Below are 7,808 nucleotides of genomic sequence, written 5' to 3'. Positions count from 1 at the left end.
TCATGGCGCCCATGACGTGTACTGCCTTTGACACCCACCATCACCATTTGCAGTGGTGTTATGAACGATGAAACTGGATGCTACGAAGTGGATTCCAGTTGTCTTCAGCAATTAATCCAGGTTTAGTTTGGGCATTGATGACGGCTGTGTTCGTGTTTGGAGACCTGAGGGTGAGCACCGCAATCCTGCCATTGCTGTGGAGAGGTACACTGGCCTCCACTGCTAGTGTGATGATCTGGGGGGGCATTGCATATGACAGTCGGCTACCGCTAGTGGTGGTACGAGGGACAATGACAGCTCAGAGAAATGTTCAGGACATCCTGTAGCCACATGTGTTGTCTCTCATGGCGGCTTCCAGCAGGATAATGGTTAGCCACACACAACAAGGGTGTCTAGGAATGTCTCCACAACACTGTCACACTTCCGTGGCTGCCCAGTTGCCAGATTTATTGCCAATAGAACATGTATGGGACCATCTGGGATGCCAACTTCGACAGCCTACAAGTTTGCATGTTCTAGAGGCTCAATTACAGCAAATGTAGACTTCCCCCCTTGGTCTCTCACAACTCACAGCCTCTCCCACTCACAGAGATGGCAATACTCTTGATCTAGTCTTTCTCCGTCTCCGCTATGCTTCCCACTTAACTAACTCCCCTCTCCCGCTCTCGGACCATAACCTCCTCTCTTTCTCTGTCAAGCTCCCTAGAATCTCCCCAGACCCTCCTACCATACGTACAGGACCTTCAAACCGTTCACACCCAAAACTCACTCTGACCTCTGGCATCTTCCCCCTCCTTATTCAAATAGGGTATCATATCCCAACTGATAAAGAAACCGAATCTTGACTCGACCCATCTCAAATCTCCCGAACGCCTAATTTACTCCCGCCTTAAAAGCTAGGTATCAGAAAACTCTCTTCTTGACCCCCCTACAGTCCAGCTTCTATCCTCTACACTCAACAGAAACTGCTCTGACTAAAGTGTCAAACAACCTCCTAACAGCTAAATCGAGGGGCGACTATTCCCTACTGATCCTCCTCCCTTGCTGTTGGGGTCCCCCAGGGCTCGGTCCTCAGCCCCCTTCTTTTTTCCATTAACACAGCCACTACCATCAGGACAGACCATCAGGAGATTTGGCTGTCAGTACCATCTCTACAATGTTGACACCCAGTTATACACCTCCTCCCATGACATTACAACACCATTTCTTCAGTATGCAACCGAATGTGCGCTGTCTCTAACACTATGTCCTCTCTCTACCTTAAACTGAACCTCTCAAAAACTGACCTCCTCCTGTTTCCGCCCTCTACTAACTGACCTCATCCTGACATCTCCATCTCAGTGTGTGGCACCACCATAACTCCCAGACAGCACGCCCGCTGCCTTGGGGTTATATTCGGCTCCAATCCTTCCTTTACCCCCTACATCCAATTTCTGGCCTGAACAGGTCCCCTGCACCTCAAGAATATCACTGCGCTTCAGTTGGCAGCTCTGTCCAGGACTTGGACAGATCCTCTGCTGGAACCTAGCCATGCTTCTCTGTTTCCCTGTCTTGTCTCCACCATGTTCCTGATGATTAAGCCTCCTATATAAACCTGGCCATGTTCCCTCCTCCCTTGTGTGATTATTGTGCCTCACTAGCCATTGATCAAGCTCCAATTCTGCCTGCTTCTCTGCTATTCAACCGAGACCTTCTGATACCGACCCCTGGCTTCCCTCTTGACAACACGACCCACCTCCTTCATTTGTTCTGCCAATAAGACCTGCTGTTGCTGACTCCTGGCTCGTCCCCAACTACTCTCTCCACACCTGCGGCTACTACACCTAAGGCTCCAAACCAGTACCTGAAACAGCCATAGAGATAATGTATGAAAAGTCTCATGAGAGGAATTATATACAACTGTAGATGTGTCATGAGGATTTCTTACGGGGGTTCCAGGAGAAGGTGAACAAGTAGATTCCGCCAACCTGCCTGCTGCATCGTGGCATTTCTCAGCAATGCAATCAGATAACTCAAAGCATTCAGTGCACAATCACCCCGCTCAATATTCAATATCGCCTCCAATGTTGCACAGGCAACCGCACGATGCAAAGTATTCGCAGTAGCCAAAAATGCTACCAGAAAAGTGTTGTGAAGCAAGCCGTGTTCGTTTGTCCTCCTTCATTACTAGATTTAGTGTTTTTAGAAAGTAATAATAATCTACAATCTATTGTTTGTACTGAACATGAAATACAAGACTTGTGGATCGCCGGGCATAATGCTATATAATGTCATTTCAGCCCATTTGAGCAAGTCTTTCATTAAACATTAGGGCTGGGCAGAAACGTTAATCTTGCACTATATTGTGGCCCAAGAAAACCATCAGTCTGTAGCTAGATTTACGTCTGAGGCACATTTTTTCCCACCAACATCAATCTCTATGCTTGGGACGATTTGTCAATACCTCCTCCTATAAATTTCCAAGCTTAGACCAAAATCTCAATCTCCAGTTGTACTTTTCAAGGCTTCTGAGCTGTAAAGCCCTTTATGTCATTATAGCCCAAGAGAAAATCAGTGACAAACATAAAAGCCAAGAAAGACATCCATAATATTTATCTACAGCACTGGGTCTATCAGAGCAGTGGGCCCCAACCTTTTTTGCACCATGGACAAGTTTAAAGCAAGACCATTTTTGCATGGCCCGGCATGGCAGGGTGGTCAGGGACGGGACTTTGGTCATATGGGGGTGGGGTCATGCAGTGCTACTTAGCATCGCTATACACCAAACAGCACTGTAGACCGGGATGGCTGGCAAGACCTCGGTGTACAGCACTGTAGACCAGGTCCCCGCCAGGAGCTATGCCCGCAGCCACGAAACTGTGGCCAGATCGCTGCCCCACCCCACCGTGCCCCACATAATGTGCTCTGTAGGAAGCCGTGTCACAGAGGTCTACCCACGTATTGTTCTCTTCCGGGAGCCACGTCTACTGAGGCTAGCCCACACAGCGTGCTCTGAGCCGCCACAGAGCAGAGCACATGGTCAGTATTTAGTGGTGGTCCGCGGACCAGTGGTTGGGGACCCCTGTATTAGAGTACATAAAAGGGTGAATAAATAATGATGCTCTATAAGGGGTTGTACCAAGATTAACTTATATCACCTATGCACAGAATAGCTGATAGAAATCTGATCGCTGGAGGTCTCACCGCTAAGACCGTCACCAATCCTGGTAATGGGGGTCCCATGTCCCCCTGCTGCACCCCGCAGTCAGGAAGAGACTGAAGTAAGTGGTGTTTGTGCATGCGCAGTGGTACTTCATTCATATTCAATGTGACTGCCAGACAAAGCCGAGTACAAGCGCTTGTACTTGGCTACTTCCGTCAGACCCAATGAGATGAACGGAGCGGTGGCCACGCATGCTCTGCCACCGCTTCATTCAATCTGATGTGACTGCAAGTGGCTGCAGCATTTGGGGGGGATGGCTGGGGGTCTTAGCCGTGAGACTTCCACCAATCAGACTTTTATCACCTGTCACCTACACAACATAAAGGTCATTGCAAATCATGTGGAAGAGCAGGAAGTATTTGAGTAAGCACCTTCTTAGGGTGTGAGAGTGAGTGAAAACGCAGAATTATGAAACCAATGATTTTCAATAGTTTCATTCCCGTGTGGAGTGGAAACAAGCGCAGCATGTCCGATCTTTCTGCGTTTTGCGACCTTTTTCTTTCCCATGTTTTCCTATGGAGTCTCCTTTTCGCACAAACTTGCGACTCTCATACGATACGATGCGCTTTTAACATTAGAAACTCCTACTGACTTTCACGCAAGAAAATCGTCTTCGGCAGCGATGCGAGTCCCTTAGAAGTCAACCAGACAAGTGATAAAGCCAAAGGTGAAGGTCTGAGTGCGAGAACATCACATTTCATGACTCTGGTCTATGAACTAGCCCAGCTTGCCATTGCCCATGTAGAGCTGGTCAGACATGTATGCTTCCCCTCCATGGAAATCTATGGGCTATAAGGAAACAACTGATAGGATTTCATAATATCCACTGATTTCACTGGAGAGCTGACCGCACATATGCATTCACATCTCTACAGCAAAGAAGGAAAATACCTATTCTAGTGGGAAGCCCTATAAAATGGGGAGTTTGTAGCCACAGCCCTGCTGACTCCATTGTTGTCTATTGTCCCTCCACTTCCTCATTTTCCCTATGAAGGCTCTTCTTAGCTTCAGTTCCCAGACTTGTGAATGTGTCAATTGGGCGGTCCCCACTGCCTGCTGTCAGAGGGTGATGTCGGAGTTGATTGACGTTGAACAGCAGGGACCGCCCACTTGACAGATTCACGCTGAAACTAATTAGTCCGTATGGGGAAACAGGAGGAAGCAGAGCGAATAGTGAGACGTGATCAGAGTCAGCAGGGCCACAATTGCAAAGGTATGCAGTCAGCCCTACAGACAAGGGAGGTTGTCTTTAACCCCTTCCCGCCCCAGGGTGTAAATAAATTTTTCTGAAAGTATTTAAGGGGTCTGGTCAGGGGTCTTAAGTTAAGTTAGGTGTCTGCGATGTGTTATAAATATAGGAGAGGTTGGAACATATTTAAGGGGTCTTTCCTGGAGTCTGATATTAATATAAATATATATGTAGGGAGTCTGAATATATTTAGGGGATCTAGAGTCTGAAATGAAATTAGCGGTCTGATCTGGGGTTTAATATTAATAAAGAGGATCCAAATATATTTAGCCCCGTTCCCTTATATAAGACACCCCCCCCCCCCCTTGGGAAGGACACTCCCAGTTTGCCGTGATCATCTTCCCAAGTATCACCCTGTGAAGGGCTCTCTATGGCTGAACAAGGCAATGCTCATGTCGCATATGTTGGCCATCTTGAAGGGTGCCTGCACACCTGCGATCGCGATATCGCTGCGTTTTTCTTTAATGCAAATGTCAATAGAACTTTCTAATGTTAAAAATGCTTCGCACAAAAATCGCAAAACACAACATTTTAACATTAGAAAGTCCTATTGACATTTGTGTTAATGAAAACGCAGCGATATTGCGATCGCCAGTATGCAGGCACCATTAGTCAGAGACGTGATGCATTTGCATTTATGATTGCTATAAGGCATTTACAAAAACTTTTGATCCCCGTGTAACTGCAGTCACTGCTGAAGCCCCGTTATGTAAAGAGCTGGCATGTTCTACAGTGCGAATATTCACATAATGTGCGCTCCGCCCATCAGAGTCATACGCCTGCCAGCGGCAAAATCCTTCAATCACAAGTTTATGAGAGCCCAGAAAATACTAGAGCCATAGTAGAAACAGTCAGCGATGCTGTAGAGCCCTCCTGCTCCTATTATTCTCCAGGGCTATGTTGTGTCCAGGTTGTGCATTCATGTATTCTGACCTACTTGTACCTATGTGGGATATGCAGTACCATTTACTCTACTCACCTGTCTTCCTTCCAAAAACATTAGCGCTGTCCCAATATTGGCACCCCGTGGGTGCGTTTCATTTGCTTGCCTGGCTTACATGGCTGAAACCTTAATAATAGGATGTCATTCTTTTATAAGACTAATGGCGCATTTAGCCACAATGATTCTCGCAATAATTCACTCAAAGCCACCTTTTGAGCGGTAACCGTTGCGTCTAAATGCACGGACATCATGCAGTTTTCGCGCACAAGTCGTTCATCGCTCAATTCTAATTTTCTTGAATTGAGCGATGAAAATTAAAGATTCTTTCAGCTCGTCTTCCGCTGGTAGTTCACAGCGGGACACAAGCTGTAATCGCGGAGAACAATACAGATGTTTGCTTATGCAGAACAGCTGTATTGTTCGCGCAGTGATAGCGGCGGTGTCCCGCTCTGCCTGCATAGCTCTTTGGTAACTAATTAGCTATTATAGACTATGCAAAGATGATCGCTCAAAACAGTCACTCAAACTATAGTTTGAGCGACCTTGGAGCAATCATCTGTCAGTGTAAATGGGGTCTAACATTGCCGTAGAAATTACTGGAACAACATTACCATGCAGGCAGCGACCGATTGATGCCTAAAATGGGCAATAAAATAAAATGTGCTACTGAACCGTATTATGTCAGCAGAAGGGGGAGACGCTAATAGGGGTTTGAAAATATTGAAAAATTATACTCACTAATGTAGCAGAAACGTACTGAAAGGGGTTTTCCTATTTAAGCAAGTGAGAGCGTACCGTGAGGCCTCTCTCCCATGGGCGTATGGTCACTGCATATTACATGCGTGATACGCAGTACCAATCTCCTATAGGCTTTGGCCAGGCTCACACGGACTCATCACTGATCATTCAGCGCTCCTCTCTTAGGACAACAGTATGGGTACATCTATATATATAAAGACGAAAGCCCTCACTGACTGACTGACTCGCCAAAAGTTCTCCAACTTCCCGATGTCGCAGAAACATTAATTTTTGGCACAAGCATAGATTATCTCCAAAATAGGAAAAGCAGTTGGGTCCCAACTCGATTATTCAATTCTGGCGCAAAAGAATTAGCGTCGAAATTTTACGTACATAATCTAAATCTCTCACTTCCCAATACCATAGAAACTTAAAATTTGGCACGAGCATTGATTATGTCATAAATAGGGAAAGCTAATGGGTCCCAACTCGATTATTCAATTCTATGTGCAAAAGAATTAGCGTCCAAATTTTACGTACATAATCTAAATCTCTCACTTCCCAATACCATAGAAACTTAAAATTTGGCACGAGCATTGATTATGTCATAAATAGGGAAAGCTAATGGGTCCCAACTTGATTATTCAATTCTATGTGCAAAAGAATTAGCGTCCAAATTTTACGTACGGAATGTAATTTTCTCACTTTCCGGTGTCATAGAAACATGAAATTTGGCACGAGCATTGATTATGTCATAAATATGAAAAGCTAATGGGTCCCAACTCGATTATTCAATTCTATGCGCAAAAGAATTAGCATCCAAATTTTACGTACGGAATGTAATTTTCTCACTTTGCGGTGTCATAGAAACGTGAAATTTGGCACGAGCATTGATTATGTCATAAATGGGAAAAGTTAATGGGTCCCAACTTGATTATTCAATTCTATGCGCAAAAGAATTGGCGTCGAAATTTTACGTACATAATCTAAATCTCTCACTTCCCAATACCATAGAAACTTAAAATTTGGCACAAGCATTGATTATGTCATAAATAGGGAAAGCTAATGGGTCCCAACTCGATTATTCAATTCTATGTGCAAAAGAATTAGCGTCCAAATTTTACGTACATAATCTAAATCTCTCACTTCCCAATACCATAGAAACTTAAAATTTGGCACGAGCATTGATTATGTCATAAATAGGGAAAGCTAATGGGTCCCAACTTGATTATTCAATTCTATGTGCAAAAGAATTAGCGTCCAAATTTTACGTACGGAATGTAATTTTCTCACTTTCCGGTGTCATAGAAACATGAAATTTGGCACGAGCATTGATTATGTCATAAATATGAAAAGCTAATGGGTCCCAACTCGATTATTCAATTCTATGCGCAAAAGAATTAGCATCCAAATTTTACGTACGGAATGTAATTTTCTCACTTTGCGGTGTCATAGAAACGTGAAATTTGGCACGAGCATTGATTATGTCATAAATGGGAAAAGTTAATGGGTCCCAACTTGATTATTCAATTCTATGCGCAAAAGAATTGGCGTCGAAATTTTACGTACATAATCTAAATCTCTCACTTCCCAATGTTATAGAAACATGAAATTTGCCATAAGCATTGAATATGTCATAAATAGGAAAAGTTAATGGGTCCCAACTCGATTATTCA

This window comes from Eleutherodactylus coqui, unplaced genomic scaffold (assembly GCF_035609145.1).
Source record: "Eleutherodactylus coqui strain aEleCoq1 unplaced genomic scaffold, aEleCoq1.hap1 HAP1_SCAFFOLD_27, whole genome shotgun sequence".
In the NCBI taxonomy this organism is placed as follows: domain Eukaryota; kingdom Metazoa; phylum Chordata; class Amphibia; order Anura; family Eleutherodactylidae; genus Eleutherodactylus; species Eleutherodactylus coqui.
This window is presented reverse-complemented; position numbering follows the sequence as displayed.